This window comes from Scatophagus argus, chromosome 16 (genome assembly GCF_020382885.2).
Source record: "Scatophagus argus isolate fScaArg1 chromosome 16, fScaArg1.pri, whole genome shotgun sequence".
Taxonomy (NCBI): domain Eukaryota; kingdom Metazoa; phylum Chordata; class Actinopteri; family Scatophagidae; genus Scatophagus; species Scatophagus argus.
This window is the reverse complement of record NC_058508.1, coordinates 5,161,819-5,182,043: the sequence shown is the minus strand read 5'-3', so window position 1 is coordinate 5,182,043 and position 20,225 is coordinate 5,161,819. Positions and strand designations below refer to the sequence as shown.

At 43.7% G+C, this 20,225-nt stretch overlaps 4 long non-coding RNA genes and 3 other non-coding genes across 7 annotated transcripts; all 7 read left to right on the top strand.

Annotated features, from left to right (window-relative positions):
- The first annotated feature begins 3,460 nt into the window (after nt 1-3,460).
- On the top strand, nt 3,461-4,249 carry LOC124072846. Its single transcript, XR_006845605.1, has 3 exons — nt 3,461-3,629; nt 3,815-3,938; nt 4,075-4,249. It is a non-coding gene; the product is annotated as an uncharacterized LOC124072846 (long non-coding RNA).
- A 1,295-nt stretch (nt 4,250-5,544) lies between these two features.
- LOC124072847 lies at nt 5,545-7,143 on the top strand. The gene is made up of 3 exons (XR_006845606.1): nt 5,545-6,500; nt 6,648-6,774; nt 6,980-7,143. It is a non-coding gene; the product is annotated as an uncharacterized LOC124072847 (long non-coding RNA).
- Nucleotides 7,144-7,589: 446 nt separating this feature from the next.
- Nucleotides 7,590-7,672, top strand: trnal-cag. Its single transcript has one exon. It is a non-coding gene; the product is annotated as a tRNA-Leu (tRNA).
- Nucleotides 7,673-9,198: 1,526 nt separating this feature from the next.
- On the top strand, nt 9,199-9,270 carry trnaq-uug. Its single transcript has one exon. It is a non-coding gene; the product is annotated as a tRNA-Gln (tRNA).
- A 984-nt stretch (nt 9,271-10,254) lies between these two features.
- Nucleotides 10,255-10,326, top strand: trnaq-cug. Its single transcript has one exon. It is a non-coding gene; the product is annotated as a tRNA-Gln (tRNA).
- A 1,422-nt stretch (nt 10,327-11,748) lies between these two features.
- Nucleotides 11,749-16,461, top strand: LOC124072849. The gene is made up of 3 exons (XR_006845608.1): nt 11,749-12,043; nt 13,539-13,628; nt 16,397-16,461. It is a non-coding gene; the product is annotated as an uncharacterized LOC124072849 (long non-coding RNA).
- Nucleotides 16,462-18,478: 2,017 nt separating this feature from the next.
- LOC124072848 lies at nt 18,479-19,206 on the top strand. The gene is made up of 3 exons (XR_006845607.1): nt 18,479-18,545; nt 18,783-18,906; nt 19,043-19,206. It is a non-coding gene; the product is annotated as an uncharacterized LOC124072848 (long non-coding RNA).
- The last annotated feature ends 1,019 nt before the right edge of the window (nt 19,207-20,225 follow it).

Here is a 20,225-nt window from a genome sequence, read left to right as displayed (position 1 = left end):
CAGACTCTGTCTTATTCGCATTGACGTTTACAATAAATGCGACAATCTGGAGGGAAGTAAGAGAGTAAAACTTCTAAATAAACTGTGTTTCATTATTGCGGACGTGTGTGTGTGTGTGTGTGTGTGTGTGTGCGTGTGCCTCATTAGGCTAATTAAAGCCGCACACACATCTTTTACACTCTGTGGTGTTTATGGAACATAATGTACATAAACGCGTGAGAGCTGACAAAGCTGAGACACAGACTGAGTGAAAATCCCAAATCCTCTGTGAACACATGAAGAAATGAGCTTGAAACGCAGTGTGCGTGTCAAAGTGTTGCAGAAGCCTGCACAGATCGAATCAGTTCAAATAAAGAGTGAGAGCCAACTTGTAGCAGACAACACGATGAGGCCGCAGTCAGAGCTGTACATTCCTCTACAGTGAAATATGGATGGGATTTGAAATCCCACAGGTGAGACGCGCCTGTCAAACACACACGTGTACAGGATGGAAGGGCACGATTCCATGGTTGCCAGGTTTGGTCTCCAGGTGTATCATTCGTGTTCCAGCATCATTCAAAAACAAACAAACATCTGACGGTCAAGAAAGCTTTGCACAAGTTTTCAGTCGGCTAGTTTTGGAAAATTAGCGCTTCTACTGAGGATTTTTCCATCCTGTCAAGGTCCACAGACTCCCTGAATAAGGCGAAAGTGACACAACGAACTTCCATCATGGAAAATGTGAGATTTGAACACTTTGAAAGTCTAATGGAATTTTGTCTGTATTTGAAATTCATGGCTGTAAAAAGCCTCAAAGTTCACTGATGTAATGCCAACAAGCTGTGTCATGAACACCCCCACCTCACCTCAGCCCGGGGGTCACATGGTACACACAAATCCTGTAGGAAAACTCCAGATGAATAAAGCAGAGAGAGATGAGGGACCCGTTCAGGCCAACGCATGCGTATTAAACACAGTGTAGGAGGCGGCAGTGATGGAGGAAGTATTCAGATAATACTGGAACTGTTACTGTTAGACTGCGATGTATCATTACATTATTATTACTCATGTGTTAATGTGTAAGCAGAGTTTTAATAGTTGGTTGAGGTGAAACTTATTTTCAAGTAGGTTAATTTACAAGGCCTCATATTTCATAAATTCTTCACCTGTTTTGGATGCAAAACTCTTAATCTGGAGGGTAACAAGTAGCCAAAAGACACGAGTGTAGTTAAGTAAAAAGTACAATGTTGGATTGGCAGTCATTTTAACTGGAAAACGTTGGGAACATGAGCCCAGGGCCACCTTACAAGGGCCTTAAGGTGGAGCCTTTAATTGGCTGGAAAGTCAACAGGCCTTGGTGCTCAGAAATAATACTTTTTCAAGGAAGGTTATGAAATACACATTTTCAGTGCCACTTGGTGATTTTACTGCACTGGTTGAGCCTCATTCTAACACGTGTGTGTGTGTGTGTTGTTGCAGTGTGACGTTCCCGTCCATCTGGAAGATCATTCCTACTGGAGGAAGAGGAGACCCTCTGCTCGCCAGGCAAACCGAGCAGGGAAGAGTGGAGACCACAGCAAGTGTCTGTGCTGCAACACTGACCAGGTCAGACATCTGACTGAAAATATTAAAGGAACATAACAAGTTTTTTACTCACTGATCAGAAATTCTGTGTGAGAGCAAGAATTCTTTGCAGCCTAATAGACAGTAACACATCTGCTGAAGATCACCGCTGTGTGTGAGCTTATCTCTGACAATAATTAGCCATCATGTAGACATCCTCATATCAAATCACTGAGGAAAACATTCTTGCAACAAACAGAAAAAGTCTGTGTGGTTTATTTTGAAACTACATGATAAATTACCTTATTGCTTTAAGAAATCAGCCTTTGTTTCCCTCAAAATAACAACACGTATTAACTGGCCTTTGTTAAAAACAATGACCTTCTCATCTTGAGATGTTGAGATGCTATTGAAACAACTGCAAGCTATGCCGTTCTCAGCTTCCATGCATTTTTATTACCCTTGTAGCCAAATTGTTTGAGCAGTCAGGTGTAAAAACAGCTGAACAGAATATGTGAGGTGTCTTGGAATTTGACAAAGCAGTCCTCTCTAAACTTTGGACCAGAGCCTGACATCCTCTCGTGTGCTGATGATCTTCCTCAGGTTCTGAATTTAACCTCCGGGCCTCAGCACTCTGCATCCACTGCCAACCTCTCCCGCAAGAGGAAACGAAGCTCTGCTCCTCTTCCTTCCAAACCTTCTACTGAACATCGTGTGACCGTCAATTTGGTCTCAAGCCTTCAGTCCACGATCCCACCTGCTGACCTGCCAGGGATATCAAATGTGCCTCCCAGCCCCCAGCCCTCCAGTGCTGATAAGCAGCTGAGCTCAGCTGGTGTAAACCGTGATGCTCCACTGAAAATACACAACTGCTCAGTGGAAGAATACCAGCAACTATACCATGGAGTGGTAGATGATATGCTGAGGTATGTCACTCTCTCAGTCAGATCATATGGCATTTGTCAAATTATTCCAATACTGACCACTCAGTCTTTCAATATATGCGTTTGTCAATCAAAAGTTTTGTGATTATTTAATTGCTTCACATTCCACGGCTCATAGATACAAGAGTGGCAGGGTTCGTCCGTACACTTTAGAGCTGGGACGACGTATCAAGCAGAAGCTGTGGGAGAGACTGGGACGTCCCACGTTTACGTCATCAGCCAATGAAGACGGACTGGTGCACGTGGACGTATCATACGGGGTTGGAGTGTATCCTCCCCTGTATAATGTTGATACTTCTGGAGAACCAAGCCCTGAACGGCCACCAAACAAGAGAGCAAAAACCTCCAACTAAACCGAAAGCAGCAGTTCCACTGCTAACTTTATTTTGTATTAGTTAAACAAGATCAAATACGTTTGTCAACTGTCAGAAAACTGTTCAAGCCAGCCTCAACCTCAACCAGCAACTAAATGAAATCATCTGCCAAACTCAAACAACCTCTGAAATCCAACTGGAGTAAGATGTTCCATCCTTCACCTGCAGTCTCCACCACCCGTGTTTAGAAATGAACTCTGCCTACTTAATACATCAACCGTCTGCTGACCGAGTCTCCACCTGCAGGCAGCAGACACCTGACTGCTCCGACTAGACCTGATTCCAACTCCTGCATGCGACCTCTCTCAGAAATCTACACCACTGCCTCCACCTACAGCCTGTGCCAGTAACCTGCACCCACCACTTCCACCTGAAGATTTGGGCAGAAATCTGTCAACTTTTGCCCACAACCAGAAATATCTGCTGCCACCTCCACCTGGACATTTTGATGGATTGTTCAAGTCCTCCAAAGCCAAAGTCCGCTCCTTCACGGATCCTCTTCCAGAAACCTGCACCTCCTCCCCCTCTGCCTACAGATTCTGGAAGAAAAACTCAAAGCTCCACCTGCAGTGTTTTCCATCATCTGCATGCAGACTCTGCCAAACAGCTCCGCCTCCATATACAGCTACACCATCCACCGATCTGGTGCAGCTCCGTCCTCTTCCGACAGTCACAGTTTGCTTCTTCCTGAAATCTCTACAAAGATGATGTCTCCCTTCTTCGGTCTTGAGCTGCCAAACTGAAACAAGCCGCCACTACAGCTGAATCAGTATGTGTACTGATATATTGTTACAGCGTTCACTGAAGATAAGCCATGTTGATTTTCCCAAATTTTAAAAATGTTTGTACTTAATGTTTCTCATGTAAACTGAAATCCAGTCAGTAAATTGCACAGAAAAGACATTAATAACATATTTTCAATACTTTAACAGGTTTTGTTTTGTGTCGTTTCAGACAAACATCAGCTGGTGGATCACTGCTGTTCCTAATGACAACATCAAACTGCTGCCTGGTCAGGTGCTGGAAATGATTTGGCACATCATCCAAAGACTTCACAGAACATCATGAACATGGTGATGTGAGTCACATACTCAGAATTCTTAGGAGATGTTCATGAACAAAATCAATGTTTGTAAATGTATGTTAGAATTGATCAAGTCAGTTTGGAGCTTCACTGCTAGTTATATTATCCATTGCTCTACCTGTGCATTCAGACAGACTGCAGCGACTTGTGTCCTCCCTCATCTCCTGCCGGCATCCTCTTCCAGAAACCTGCACCTCCTCCTCAATCACCAACAGCTACTGGAAGAAAAATGCAGCACAAGGCCTCCACCTCAAGTGTTTTTGTCTTCCGCGTGCAGTCTCTGCCAAAAACCTGCACTTTGACCTCCATCTGCATCCTCTGGCTCTGCAGATTCTTCAAGACAGCTGCGGCTCCAGTGTCCACCATCACACGTGAACGTGTGAACAGCCTACAGTGGTGCCTCCACCCGTAAATTCACGGAGACAGACTCAGCTCAATCCAAGGCTCCACCTCGGTCTTCTGTTAGTAATCTGTAGCTTCCTCACCTGCAGATTCTGGCAGGAACCTGCTGCTTTGCCCATCGGCATATTTTGGGAGACAAAAGCCTCCGCCTCCTCCTATGGCTTATGCAAGAAACCTGCAGTTTCCTCCACCTGTAGATTCTTGCAGACAGCTGCACCTGGGACATGCTCTTCCATTATATGCCAGCAGCCTGCATTGCCACCTGTAGATCTACGCAGTCAGACGCAGCACATGTCTCTAGCTCCAGTATGTGCCATGAAGCACGTGATGTCGTTTCCAGCTCCAGTTCATAACAGACGGCTGCACCACATTCCACCTGCTACAGACTCTGCCAGGAACCTGCACCTCCTCCTCATACTCCTCCTCCTCCACCTACAGAGTCTGGTAGAAAAGTGCAGACCAAACCTCCACCTACAGTGCCTTCCGTTGCTCGCAGACTTTGCCAAAAAACTGCACTGTTTTCGTCACCTGCAGGCTCTTGCGGACCATTGCAACCTTCGTCTCTGGCCTCAGCTAGAAATCTGTACTTCCCTCCAATTGCAGATTCCAGCCAAGTGCCATAGTTTGGACCTCTGGCCTCTGCCAGCTAACTGCAGCTTCATCAGCCTGCATATTCTGGCAAACCTTTGCAAACGACTGCAACCTGACACTCCGCCTCTGGCCTCTGCTACTAATCTGTAGTTTCCTCCACCTGCAGATTTTTGCAGACACCTGAAGAAAAAATGTCCTCCTCCATCCTATGCCAAAAAATGACATCGCTGTCATCACCACGCATCACCAGTACCAGTCTCTCGCTCCAACCTGTGCCACTACCCTTCTGATGTCACCTCCAGTTTATGACAGACATCTGCACCATGATCCTCCACCTATAGACACTACCAAGAGCTGCTCCTCCTCTTGTTCCATCAGCAGATTCTGGTAGAAAAGTGCAGCTCAATCCTCCTCCTTCAGTGTCTTCCATTTTGCAGACTTTGCCAAACATCTGCATGGCTGCCTCCACCTGCAGACTTTTGCAGAGATCTGCAACCTGACACTCCACCTCTGGCCTCTGCTAGTAATCCGTAGCATCCTAAATATGCAGATTCTGACAGACTTCCTGGGTTTGACACGCCATCCACAGCTGTTACAAGCAACCTGCAGCTTCCTCCACCTGTGGATCCTTGCAGACAGCTGAAGCTCCAATGTCCAGCATCATGTGCCACCAACCTAAAGACTGTGGTGGAAAGCTGTGCCATTGACCTCAACCTACAGACTCTCTCAGCAACCTGCATCTTTCACCTCCACCATACTTGTGCACAGTTGTCTCTCTCTCTCTCACACACAACCCAACCGGTCAAGGCAGATGGCCGCCCTCACTGAGCCGGGGTCTGCTCCGAGGTTTCTGCCTTTAAAAAGGAAGTTTTTCCTCGCCACTGTCGCCGAGTGCTTGCTCATGGGGGTTTTGTTGGGTCCTCCTGCTTCCAGACACCTGTGCCTTGTCCTGCATCTACATATTCTAGAAGAGTATGGGAGTCCAAACATCCACCTGCAGAGTTTTTCATCTTCTGCCTGCAGTTTACAGCTCCATCATAATCATCCTACAGGCTCTGTCAGCAACCTACACCTCCTTCTCCACCTGAAGATTCTAACAGACAGCAATGGGCCTAAAACTCTGCCTACAACCTTTGCCAGAGACATCCAGTGCTACCTCCACCATTCTTTCAGATAACTGTGTCTCAGTGCGTCCACCTCCAGAGACTTACAACTCCTGCTCGCAAACTCCTGTTCCAGAAAGCTGCATTGCCACCTGCATCAGCTGACAGCAAAAAGACACAGCAGATTCATGCAGATACATGCAGCACGAGCCTCCACCTCCACCTCCTGTCACTAAGCCACAGTCGCTGCTTTCACTTGAAGATTCTGGGGCTCAAAATTCAGAGACTTTCAACACCCTGCAGTCGCCACCTCCTCTCGTCTACAGCAGACACCACCTGCAGCTCCATCCTTCACGAACAGTCACCATTTCCCTCTTCCTGAAAACTTCACATAGATGACGTCTCCCTTCTTCAGTCTTCGGTAGCCAAAGTCAAACAAGCTGCAGACACAGCTGATTCAGTACGTATACTGATGTATTATTGCAGTATTCACTGAAGATCAGCCATGTTGCTTTATTTTTCCAGGAAAAAGACATGTCAAACTATGTGTGGCTGGTGAAACATGAACGCTCAGTATTTTGACTGCTTTTGTTTTGTATTGTTTCAGACAAACATGAGCTGATGGATCACTGAGGTTCCTAATAACATCACCAAAGAGTCTCCTGGCCAGCTGCCAATCATGGTGAAATGATTTGGCATGTCAGCAAAAGACTTCACAGAACATCATGATCGTGGTGAGATAAGTCACATATTAGCAATTTTTATAAATTTTTGTTAAGGTGTATGCTGCCGATCTAATTAGTTTTTCTAATGGAAATAATTAGTTGTCCTCTGTTTTCCTTCCTTTTTTGATTGTTTGCTCCTCCCCTAATTAGCTCTGCCTATGTCTCCTTACCTGCCCTATATATACCTGTGCTCTCCCTGTGTGTGTGTTGTCAGGATGTGTGTGGTTGCTGTCATCCCTGTGAGCCCTGTGTTCCCTGCTTTTGCATCGTCATCTGGATTATTTGTTTGGACCATTTTTACCTGGGCTCCCAGCTGCCTGTTGTTTCCTTCTGTTCCTTTTAAAAATACTTTAATTAAACTTTCTTTTCTTCACTTTATTCCTCACTCTGTGTCTGCATTTTGGGTCCTGGTCTTTGGACTGACTCTAAGAGAATAACAAAAGCCCTTAAAGTCAGTCACAGTTAAATCTCAAAGCACTTCAAGCTGTTTTGGCTTATAATGTGTCTTCAATAGGATTGTTCTTATCAGGACTGAGTGGGAATGAAACCAGCCAGCCCACATCACATCCTGTTAAAAACACAGTAAAATAGTGCATATATACAGAGAAGGGATTTCTTTGGAGGAGAATTTAAGAAGAAGAAAAGACTTCCTGCCACGAGTGTCTCATTTGGCTTTTGTGCTGAGAGGTAAAGTAGATCCTTCAAAAACATGTTTTAACACACTAAGAGAGCATAATTAAAACCACAGGTACTTGGAGAAAGTACCATGTGCAAATACTGTATAAGTTGCGAAATTGTGAAGTGATTTTTCAGTACCTGAAGTAGTCAGGATGGCCGAGCGGTCTAAGGCGCTGCGTTCAGGTCGCAGTCTCCTCTGGAGGCGTGGGTTCGAATCCCGCTTCTGACAGCTTGTTTTCACTGTAACCTCTGTGTGTCTTGTTATGGAGGCTGCTGAGGCGCAACCTCTGACAGTGAGATCACACGGGCTGGTTTTACACAGTCTCAAACAAAACAATGTAAGCGGCCTGTTTTAGAAAGCAGCTTTAGCAGAAACTGAGTAAACTGAGCCTGAAATGAGAGAAACTCTGGCTTAACCTTTTCATTAATGAAGGTCCCTCAAGTCCCGAGCAGAGGAGTCGCTCAAACCCATTTCAGAAAGAGAGGTAAGTTATTCTCCGAGTAAGATGCCGTGATAACTCAGTCTGGGAGCAGCTTTTCTTCAGTGGACGCTGAGTTTCTGTCTGTCTCCTCCCCTTTACAGAGCTGAAGCGCTGCATTCATTCATTCATTCATTCTGTCACACACATGCAGCCGGGCTAAATCACGCACACAACTTCAAATACAGGTTTTGTTGTGGGTATCTTTAATTGTCTTTCCCCAAAAATTTAAGGTGCTCTTCTCACAGAGAAAAAAAATGAGTAAAGGTTTTTGTCTGGTTATTGAATCCAAAAATGAACTGGTATTACTCAAAGCAAATTAAAAAGGAATCCAGTACTGTTCCTGTATAACTACAGCTAAAGATGCAGCACAGCTGCAGTGCACATACAGCGTAACTACGGCACACCTACAGCACCAATACGGCTGTGGCTCTCGAATTCACAGGTAACGAGCTCTGGTGGCCCACATGTCACGTTTTCATTCCACCAGCACCTGAAATCGTCCACAGCAGTAGCTACTGCCTGCCACGCAGCGTGTGCTGTTGCGCTTCTCTTCGTTTTCCGGAGTATCCTGACCCTTCAACAAGCACATGACTCAGACAGAAACGGGGAAACTACACCCCCTGCTGGCGAACAGTGAAATCTACAGTGGTACTGCTGAAGCTGTGGTTTTATGCTTTCCAAATTTAAATTTCTGCATTTACCATCTGGTTCCACACATTTCAGTGGAGACCGACCGAGTAATTACTATTAAAATGGCATGTCCTGTTATCGAGGATCCTATGGATGAGGAGGCTGCTTTAGTTCACAGGGAGAGGAGGAGAGGACTTTGAGGCCCAGACTGGGTTGTTTGTCTCGTCCTGATGACTTCTTAGCTGAGTGATACCGTTTTCCTTCCTTGGTCTTGGCTCAGGGACATCTCCTGTGCCTCTGTCAGAGGTGGTGGTCCTCCGCCCGTTTTTCCCGGGCCTCCGCCCTTTTTCTGTTGGCCGAGTAGACGTCAAATGTTGCTTTCCTCAACCCCAATTAATTAATGGAACAGGACAGATGAGGACATTTATTATTATTATGTTAGGGTAAAGTTGTTTCACTTTGAAATAGCCACTGAACGATGTCAGATGTTATTACAGTAAGATACAACCATAAGCCTGATATGCTTAAGCCTTACCTGACTGAATTATATTTTTATAGTTCATTTATAGCTGCTTCCCCTGAGGAATTGCACTCATATAAGTATTAATTTTTACCTGTGATAACCTGTGTTCACCTGTGTGGAGGTTCCATGGTGTAATGGTTAGCACTCTGGACTTTGAATCCAGTAATCTGAGTTCAAGTCTCGGTGGAACCTGATCTCAAGAGAGTTTTAAATGTCAGAGAGCTGCTTCTGTATCAGTTGAGCTTTGAGTGGGTGACAGACTTCCACTGCTTTGATTTCCTGCCTGACAATTCAAATTATTTGCTTAAGTTCAGCTCTGTTGTGAAGCCACCTGATTTTAAGATTATTTCACTATTTTTACTTACTTTTACCTTTAGGATGATTTATTCATACATTTCTTTTTCCAGTATTTTAATGTCCTTGTTTTTTAGTCAGTTCTCTTGTGATTCACAAATGACCACTGCCATTTCAGTACAATAAGTCCGTCAGCACTGTGACCACAAAGAAATCTTTGTAGGTGTATTCTTGTCTGTGTATACACAGTTAGGTCCCAATGTACTGGGACAAGTACAAGGTTGCATCTGGCCTCTGCACAGCACCACACTGAATTGGAAATGAAGAAGACTTTAATTAAAGAGCTTTGACAAAAGTGTGGGATTAACTGTTTAGGAATTACAGCTGTTTTTATACACCCACCCCCAGTTTTGGTGGCTCATGAATGATGGGACAAAGTATCTGGAACACGTGCACATGACCAAAGGCTGAGTTTCCTCCTTTCAGATGCTTTTGTGTTTTCGAGGTCGTGGTAAAACACTGGATTTTGGAGTGAGTTGCTGGTCCAAGTGAGATGGTTCAGGTATTTGAAGTCAGGATGACACACATGCTGAGATCATGGAAGCCACTGTGTGCCGCATGTGTGCCGCATGTGTGCCGCATGTGTGCCGCATGTGTGCCGCATGTGTGCCGCATGTGTGCCGCATGTGTGCCGCATGTGTGCCGCATGTGTGCCGCATGTGTGCCGCATGTGTGCCGCATGTGTGCCGCATGTGTGCCGCATGTGTGCCGCATGTGTGCCGCATGTGTGCCGCATGTGTGCCGCATGTGTGCCGCATGTGTGCCGCATGTGTGCCGCATGTGTGCCGCATGTGTGCCGCATGTGTGCCGCATGTGTGCAGAGGTTCCATGGTGTAATGGTTAGCACTCTGGACTCTGAATCCAGCGATCTGAGTTCAAATCTCGGTGGAACCTGCTCTTTAATACCAGTTAAGGGTGCAGTCTACACAAGTAGTGTGTCCCTGAGACCTTATTGATGAGCTCTTTTGGAACGAATTTGCAAAAGACTGCTCAGTGTGCATAGAGGTCCTGTGGTTTAATGGTGAGCACTCTGGACACAGACAGAGATGCATAGCAACAGCAACAATGAAAGAGTACAGGAGTGATAAAAAACAACAATATAATAAAAATAAGAAATAAGACTAAGGGACAACAGCAGGTGTGTCAAGCAGGACCGCAGCAGGAGGTCCAAACACCAATTGATTGTAACCGTATAAATTTACTTTTTATGCCCATAAATTACTTTTTTTCAGTCTTACTGTTAGTACTTTATTTAGCACAGTGACACACTTTGTCCATGCACAGATAGATAAGATAAAATAAGAGATAAGTTTCCTCCTTTGAGATGCTTTGCCTTCACTGCATTCTTTGTGCCTTCAGTAAGTGAAAAGCTCTAATTATCTCTATGTATAGATGCGCTATATTGCCAAAAGTATTCGCTCATCTGCCCTTACACGCATATGAACTTTAATGACACCCATTCGCAGTCCACAGGGTTTAATATGACGTCGGCCCACACTTTCAGTGACACCTGAAGAAATCTGAATCTACAGGACAAAGACACGTGTGTGTGTGTGTGCGTGTTTTGATGACATTTGGTTTTGTATCGGGACTTTTGTCAGTATTTCATTTTCCAAGCGTCTGAGCCTCCATCCAGTTGGTGTTGAAGTGGAGAGGAGAGAGTGGATCATGTGGAGGTGAGGAGGGGACTGTCTGCTGTTCATGAGAGGAGCTTCCCTCTACTCCACCTGCTGCTGTCAGCCACATTTCATCTTCATTCATCAAATCCAGCAGGATGTGCTTTTAGATTTGATTATTTTAGCTGACAAGACGTCACAGTGGACACTGGACTTCATTTCACTGCATCCAACAGACTGAATAAACAGAAATGATACTTTCTTCATATTTATCTTTTATTTTATTAAAGACTTTAAGCAGGAAGTCGTGACATTCATATTTGTTTTATTGGCAAAGCTACAGATGTGTTCCTGATTTCATTGTGCCATTTAGCTGAGTGGAAAATCTCCTGAGGTTTGATCTGTGACTTTCAGCCTGAATTTGTCTTCACTTCTTGTCTGAATATTATTCAGTAGTAATCTGCGTAATCTTAAAAAAATAAAACAATCCGAAATCCGTCCAGACAGCTGTGATGGTGCTGGACTCATCCAGATGTTTTTACTGGGTACAACTGGATTCTACTGTAAAAACGATAACTAGTAATTGTGGATTCCATTAAAGTTTTCAAATTAAAGTGACTCAGAAATAAAGCTTTCCATTTACAAAAACTTGTCTGCCCAACAAATTTCTCTCATTGTTGTCCTAACTAAGATTTTCCAAACAGCACAACAAAGATGATCAACTTTGGAGTAGATGTTTTGAGTTAAGTCGGGAACCAGCGGGAAACCCCATAGATGAGTGACGTGCGCATGCACACATGGTCATGATGGCGGACATTTTCTGTGCTGAAAACCCCCCAAGAAAAGTTGACCAAACGTGGTCAAACGTGGCCAAAGTTGGAAGTGAACTGCATTATTTCGACCATTACGGATTTTCGCCTGGTCTGCGGTTTGAGTGTGGTGTTTGGACATTTTGTGGACAGAAGCGGGAGTTGACGACCATTTTGCCCCAGCAGGTAAGCTAACTAAGTGTGTTGTTAGGGTTTTCTACAAGCGCTTAGCGACATTTCCAGCCCTTCACCTCCTGCTATGCTAAGGTTTTATTTCAGAGCATCGGCCCAGCTCGTTCGACCCCCACAAAAAGTAATGTTTGATTCTTTTTAATGTTAATCACGTCTGAAATTCAGATACAGACTTTCATCACTAAATGGCTTTTTTACTGCACGTCTGCCGTGGTAAAGCTTATTAGCTTATTACCCGTTTTGTAATCGGTTTTAATGTTGTCCTTGTGTGGAGACATGATGTTAGCATTGACCAACAAACAAACTGCCGCCCATGTAAGCTAGGCGGCGTCGTCATGCAGACGCTTTCATGGGTCGGTGTACGGCAGACGTGCGCCAGTTATATGACAGTGATGTAAGTAGCTTGCATATTAGCTAACGTTGTTTTTCTTTTTCTCAATAGACACCGTTTATCCGGTGCTGCACTGTTACTTTCCAATAATGTATAAAGCTAACTGGACAGTTTGACAGCTGGTGTGACACTGTCTAATGTCCTTAATTACTGTAAGTTAATTGTCACATACAAATTAAAGTTGAGCCTGCTTCATGCTCTGTGTTATAAGATTGCTCCATTTTCAGAGCTTTTTACATAATGGGAAAGGAGGCAGAATATTTGAGGAATAATTGTTGTGTGTTGTTGATGTCACGTTACAGATAGTATTAATTTTTTCATAGTTATTGTATTTTTATCATAGTAACAAAGACAAATGTTTGAATTCACGTTTGCATTTATGTTACATGTTATGTATGTTATCAATGATATGCCTGATATAGAAGAATGGTCATATATAAGTTAATATGATTCCCCACATACTTTTTTTGTGTTGCCTCTGGTTTTGGCTTGTTGATGTATTCAGCTCCTGCATCTAGGGATTCCTTCTGTGTTAATAATAATAATAATAATAATAAAGGCTGTTACAATTAGATTTCAGGCAAGTAGGGCTGCAGGCGATGTTGATAAAATTCTTATCATGATATATATTTTTGTCATATCAGGAGATTTCAATCCCAATAATAAGTTTAACATAATAGTCTAATGTGCAATACTTCAAAGTCTCTTTAAACTTTTAGGTTTTCTTATAAGTACATTCAGAATATATTACAATGTTTTTGACCAAATACTTTCATTAATTATTAATTATTAATTAATAATTATTGCAACAATATTATCGTAATCATCAGTCATATGGATATAACAACTAAATGGGTAAAAGAAAATAATAGAACATCAAGGACAGTCTGGTAAGTTAGGAAAATCACATTGGCCATTTGATATATCCTCTTCTCCCTGCATGACAAATTCACCCTGGATATTGCCTGTTCAGTCATGGAACATCACAAATTGGGGAAATGGAGCTGTATTGTTATTTTATGTTTACAAATTACAGGGACTGTTGCAAAAGTGCTTTTAGCAAAACTGATTGTGTCCTATGTGTCTCTTGTGTTTCAGGGGTGGATTTCATGCAGTGCAGATTTCGCAAGTTCACAAGCTCAAGTCAAGAGACTCTTCTGAAACATTTTCGCCTTCATCACAGACAAGGTACACATTGGCCTTGCATTCACACAGACTGTGTATGTGTATTAAAAACACCTGGAGCATTACGATCACACCTCTCAAGATCACACTCAATAGTGAAAATCCACAAAAATTCAACATTTCAATGTGAATTGTGTGATTTTAAGGAGATTTGCAGTGAAAAAACTTTTTTGAACCATCTTGAACATGATTTAAAGAACCAAGAAACTGTACAATGTCCCTTTCTAAGGTGTACCTTTAAAACAAAGTCAGAGGAATCTATGTTGTTGACAATATATGGTGATATTTTGTCATGCAGAACTGGTGTTTTACCTGTTAGTTCCCTGTTCATTGATGGTAAAATTTTTAAGAACTAGTTCATAGTTTAACTGCTCTAGTTCATCATAATTATGCCCATGTAAACCTTCAGTGTTTGGGTACTCTGCCAATCATATGTGGCACTATTCTATTTAATGTGCAAGTGGTCAAGTTCAACTTTTACAAGACAGTCAGGGTGTGTTGTATGAGTGACTATGTGTTGCTGGACACTTTTTCCCCCATACTTTTCTTTTTTGGTTCTGAACTTCAATTTTAATGTCTCTGCTGCGGTGCTCAAAGCAACCCAAAAAAGAAACCTGCAATACTTTTTTACAGAAATTGACCTGACTACCCATGGCGTTCTGAAATGTACTTGAGGCACTGTTCAACAAAATAAATAAGATTTCAGATAACATTGAGTTGTGCTTTGTTTTATTCAATATCTATTTATTGAGCATTTTTCAAAAATAATTACAGCAACATACATTTTTCTTTATTTATATTGGTAAATTTTCAGCTCACTGGAGTAAGAATTGTATGTGTATTCAACAAGAATATCTGCATTTGGTGAAGGCAGAAATACATGGCACTGAAACCAGAATTTCTTCGTTAGCCTTCCAGGATTATCCTAATTAAGTGAACAAGAAGATTCAAGTTGGCAGAACTCCTGTCAGCACTTGTAAATCTTACTTAAGTTAACAACAGTAGGCAAAAGTTGATAAAAGTCAAAAATCTCTTGCATCACGTTGTCTTGATATTTTACGTTTTCTCAGCTTTTTTTTTTTTTTTTTATACACTGTGGAACAACAAAAGTCCTGGTAGTCAATTACACTTATACCCTGACTGATCGTGTCAACACGTAGAAAATCTTAAATGATTAATGAAATGACTGCGGCTGAGCGACGTACGTAAAATGTATCTCACAGGACATCAGCACTCAGGGTCCTGCAGAAACACGGATTACTTTTAATGACATGTGAAGGACTTTTTGGGTAAAAGTCGTTAATCTAACCTGTTACAGACTCTGTCTTATTCGCATTGACGTTTACAATAAATGCGACAATCTGGAGGGAAGTAAGAGAGTAAAACTTCTAAATAAACTGTGTTTCATTATTGCGGACGTGTGTGTGTGTGTGTGTGTGTGTGTGCGTGTGCCTCATTAGGCTAATTAAAGCCGCACACACATCTTTTACACTCTGTGGTGTTTATGGAACATAATGTACATAAACGCGTGAGAGCTGACAAAGCTGAGACACAGACTGAGTGAAAATCCCAAATCCTCTGTGAACACATGAAGAAATGAGCTTGAAACGCAGTGTGCGTGTCAAAGTGTTGCAGAAGCCTGCACAGATCGAATCAGTTCAAATAAAGAGTGAGAGCCAACTTGTAGCAGACAACACGATGAGGCCGCAGTCAGAGCTGTACATTCCTCTACAGTGAAATATGGATGGGATTTGAAATCCCACAGGTGAGACGCGCCTGTCAAACACACACGTGTACAGGATGGAAGGGCACGATTCCATGGTTGCCAGGTTTGGTCTCCAGGTGTATCATTCGTGTTCCAGCATCATTCAAAAACAAACAAACATCTGACGGTCAAGAAAGCTTTGCACAAGTTTTCAGTCGGCTAGTTTTGGAAAATTAGCGCTTCTACTGAGGATTTTTCCATCCTGTCAAGGTCCACAGACTCCCTGAATAAGGCGAAAGTGACACAACGAACTTCCATCATGGAAAATGTGAGATTTGAACACTTTGAAAGTCTAATGGAATTTTGTCTGTATTTGAAATTCATGGCTGTAAAAAGCCTCAAAGTTCACTGATGTAATGCCAACAAGCTGTGTCATGAACACCCCCACCTCACCTCAGCCCGGGGGTCACATGGTACACACAAATCCTGTAGGAAAACTCCAGATGAATAAAGCAGAGAGAGATGAGGGACCCGTTCAGGCCAACGCATGCGTATTAAACACAGTGTAGGAGGCGGCAGTGATGGAGGAAGTATTCAGATAATACTGGAACTGTTACTGTTAGACTGCGATGTATCATTACATTATTATTACTCATGTGTTAATGTGTAAGCAGAGTTTTAATAGTTGGTTGAGGTGAAACTTATTTTCAAGTAGGTTAATTTACAAGGCCTCATATTTCATAAATTCTTCACCTGTTTTGGATGCAAAACTCTTAATCTGGAGGGTAACAAGTAGCCAAAAGACACGAGTGTAGTTAAGTAAAAAGTACAATGTTGGATTGGCAGTCATTTTAACTGGAAAACGTTGGGAACATGAGCCCAGGGCCACCTTACAAGGGCCTTAAGGTGGAGCCTTTAATTGGCTGGAAAGTCAACAGGCCTTGGTGCTCAGAAATAATACTTTTTCAAGGAAGGTTATGAAATACACATTTTCAGTGCCACTTGGTGATTTTACTGCACTGATTGAGCCTCATTCTAACACGTGTGTGTGTGTGTGTTGTTGCAGTGTGACGTTCCCGTCCATCTGGAAGATCATTCCTACTGGAGGAAGAGGAGACCCTCTGCTCGCCAAAACCGACCAGGGAAGAGTGGAGACCACAGCAAGTGTCTGTGCTGCAACACTGACCAGGTCAGACATCTGGCTGAAAATATTAAAGGAACATAACAAGTTTTTTACTCATTCACTGATCAAAACTTCTGTGTGAGAGCGAGAATTCTTTGCAGCCTAATAGACAGTAACACATCTGCTGAAGATCACCGCTGTGTGTGAGCTTATCTCTGACAATAATTAGCCATCATGTAGACATCCTCATATCAAATCACTGAGGAAAACATTCTTGCAACAAACAGAAAAAGTCTGTGTGGTTTATTTTGAAACTACATGATAAATTACCTTATTGCTTTAAGAAATCAGCCTTTGTTTCCCTCAAAATAACAACACGTATTAACTGGCCTTTGTTAAAAACAATGACCTTCTCATCTTGAGATGTTGAGATGCTATTGAAACAACTGCAAGCTACGTCATTCTCAGCTTCCATGCATTTTTATTACCCTTGTAGCCAAATTGTTTGAGCAGTCAGGTGTAAAACCAGCTTTTGACAAAGACAGAATTTGACAAAGCAGTCCTCTCTAAACTTTGGACCAGAGCCTGACATCCTCTCGTGTGCTGATGATCTTCCTCAGGTTCTGAATGTAACCTCCGGGCCTCAGCACTCTGCATCCACTGCCAACCTCTCCCGCAAGAGGAAACGAAGCTCTGCTCCTCTTCCTTCCAAACCTTCTACTGAACATCGTGTGACCGTCAATTTGGTCCCAAGCCTTCAGTCCACGATCCCACCTGCTGACCTGCCAGGGATATCAAATGTGCCTCCCAGCCCCCAGCCCTCCAGTGCTGATAAGCAGCTGAGCTCAGCTGGTGTAAACCATGATGCTCCACTGAAAATACACAACTGCTCAGTGGAAGAATACCAGCAACTATACCATGGAGTGGTAGATGATATGCTGAGGTATGTCACTCTCTCAGTCAGATCATATGGCATTTGTCAAATTATTCCAATACTGACCACTCAGTCTTTCAATATATGCGTTTGTCAATCAAAAGTTTTGTGATTATTTAATTGCTTCACATTCCACGGCTCATAGATACAAGAGTGGCAGGGTTCGTCCGTACAGTTTAGAGCTGGGACGACGTATCAAGCAGAAGCTGTGGGAGAGACTGGATCGTCCCACGTTTACGTCATCAGCCAATGAAGACGGACTGGTGCACGTGGACGTATCATACGGGGTTGGAGTGTATCCTCCCCTGTATAATGTTGATACTTCTGGAGAACCAAGCCCTGAACAGCCACCAAACAAGAGAGCAAAAACCTCCAACTAAACCGAAAGCAGCAGTTCCACTGCCAACTTTATTTTGTATTAGTTAAACAAGATCAAATACGTTTGTCAACTGTCAGAAAACTGTTCAAGCCAGCCTCAACCTCAACCAGCAACTAAATGAAATCATCTGCCAAACTCAAACAACCTCTGAAATCCAACTGGAGTAAGATGTTCCATCCTTCACCTGCAGTCTCCACCACCCGTGTTTAGAAATGAACTCTGCCTACTTAATACATCAACCGTCTGCTGACCGAGTCTCCACCTGCAGGCAGCAGACACCTGACTGCTCCGACTAGACCTGATTCCAACTCCTGCATGCGACCTCTCTCAGAAATCTACACCACTGCCTCCACCTACAGCCTGTGCCAGTAACCTGCACCCACCACTTCCACCTGAAGATTCGGGCAGAAATCTGTCAACTTTTACCCACAACCAGAAATATCTGCTGCCACCTCCACCTGGACATTCTGATGGATTGTTCAAGTCCTCCAAAGCCAAAGTCCGCTCCTTCACGGATCCTCTTCCAGAAACCTGCACCTCCTCCTCCTCTGCCTACAGATTCTGGAAGAAAAACTCAAACCTCCACCTGCAGTGTTTTCCATCATCTGCATGCAGACTCTGCCAAACAGCTCCGCCTCCATATACAGCTACACCATCCACCGATCTGGTGCAGCCGACAGTCACAGTTTGCTTCTTCCTGAAATCTCTACAGAGATGATGTCTCCCTTCTTCGGTCTTGAGCTGCCAAACTGAAACAAGCCGCCACTACAGCTGAATCAGTATGTGTACTGATATATTGTTACAGCGTTCACTGAAGATAAGCCATGTTGAGTTTCCCAAATTTTAAAAATGTTTGTACTTAATGTTTCTCATGTAAACTGAAATCCAGTCAGTAAATTGCACAGAAAAGGTGCAGCAAACTAAAAGAGTGGCTGCTGAAGAGTGAAAGCTACACGTGAGAGACGTTAATAACATGTTTTCAATACTTTAACAGGTTTTGTTTTGTGTCGTTTCAGACAAACATCAGCTGGTGGATCACTGCTGTTCCTAATGACAACATCAAACTGCTGCCTGGTCAGGTGCTGGAAATGATTTGGCACATCATCCAAAGACTTCACAGAACATCATGAACATGGTGATGTGAGTCACATACTCAGAATTCTTAGGAGATGTTCATGAACAAAATCAGTGTTTGTAAATGTATGTTAGAATTGATCAAGTCAGTTTGGAGCTTCACTGCTAGTTATATTATCCATTGCTCTACCTGTGCATTCAGACAGACTGCAGCGACTTGTGTCCTCCCTCTCCTGCCGGCATCCTCTTCCAGAAACCTGCACCTCCTCCTCAATCACCAACAGCTACTGGAAGAAAAATGCAGCACAAGGCCTCCACCTCAAGTGTTTTTGTCTTCCGCGTGCAGTCTCTGCCAAAAACCTGCACTTTGACCTCCATCTGCATCGTCTGGCTCTGCAGATTCTTCAAGACAGCTGCGGCTCCAGTGTCCACCATCACACGTGAACGTGTGAACAGCCTACAGTGGTGCCTCCACCCGTAAATTCACGGAGACAGACTCAGCTCAATCCAAGGCTCCACCTCGGTCTTCTGTTAGTAATCTGTAGCTTCCTCACCTGCAGATTCTGGCAGGAACCTGCTGCTTTGCCCATCGGCATATTTTGGGAGACAAAAGCCTCCGCCTCCTCCTATGGCTTATGCAAGAAACCTGCAGTTTCCTCCACCTGTAGATTCTTGCAGACAGCTGCACCTGGGACATGCTCTTCCATTATATGCCAGCAGCCTGCATTGCCACCTGTAGATCTACGCAGTCAGACGCAGCACATGTCTCTAGCTCCAGTATGTGCCATGAAGCTCGTGATGTCGTTTCCAGCTCCAGTTCATAACAGACGGCTGCACCACATTCCACCTGCTACAGACTCTGCCAGGAACCTGCACCTCCTCCTCATACTCCTCCTCCACCTACAGAGTCTGGTAGAAAAGTGCAGACCAAACCTCCACCTACAGTGCCTTCCGTTGCTCGCAGACTTTGCCAAAAAACTGCACTGTTTTCGTCACCTGCAGACTCTTGCGGACCATTGCAACCTTCGTCTCTGGCCTCAGCTAGAAATCTGTACTTCCCTCCAATTGCAGATTCCAGCCAAGTGCCATAGTTTGGACCTCTGGCCTCTGCCAGCTAACTGCAGCTTCATCAGCCTGCATATTCTGGCAAACCTTTGCAAACGACTGCAACCTGACACTCCGCCTCTGGCCTCTGCTACTAATCTGTAGTTTCCTCCACCTGCAGATTTTTGCAGACACCTGAAGAAAAAATGTCCTCCTCCATCCTATGCCAAAAAATGACATCGCTGTCATCACCACGCATCACCAGTACCAGTCTCTCGCTCCAACCTGTGCCACTACCCTTCTGATGTCACCTCCAGTTTATGACAGACATCTGCACCATG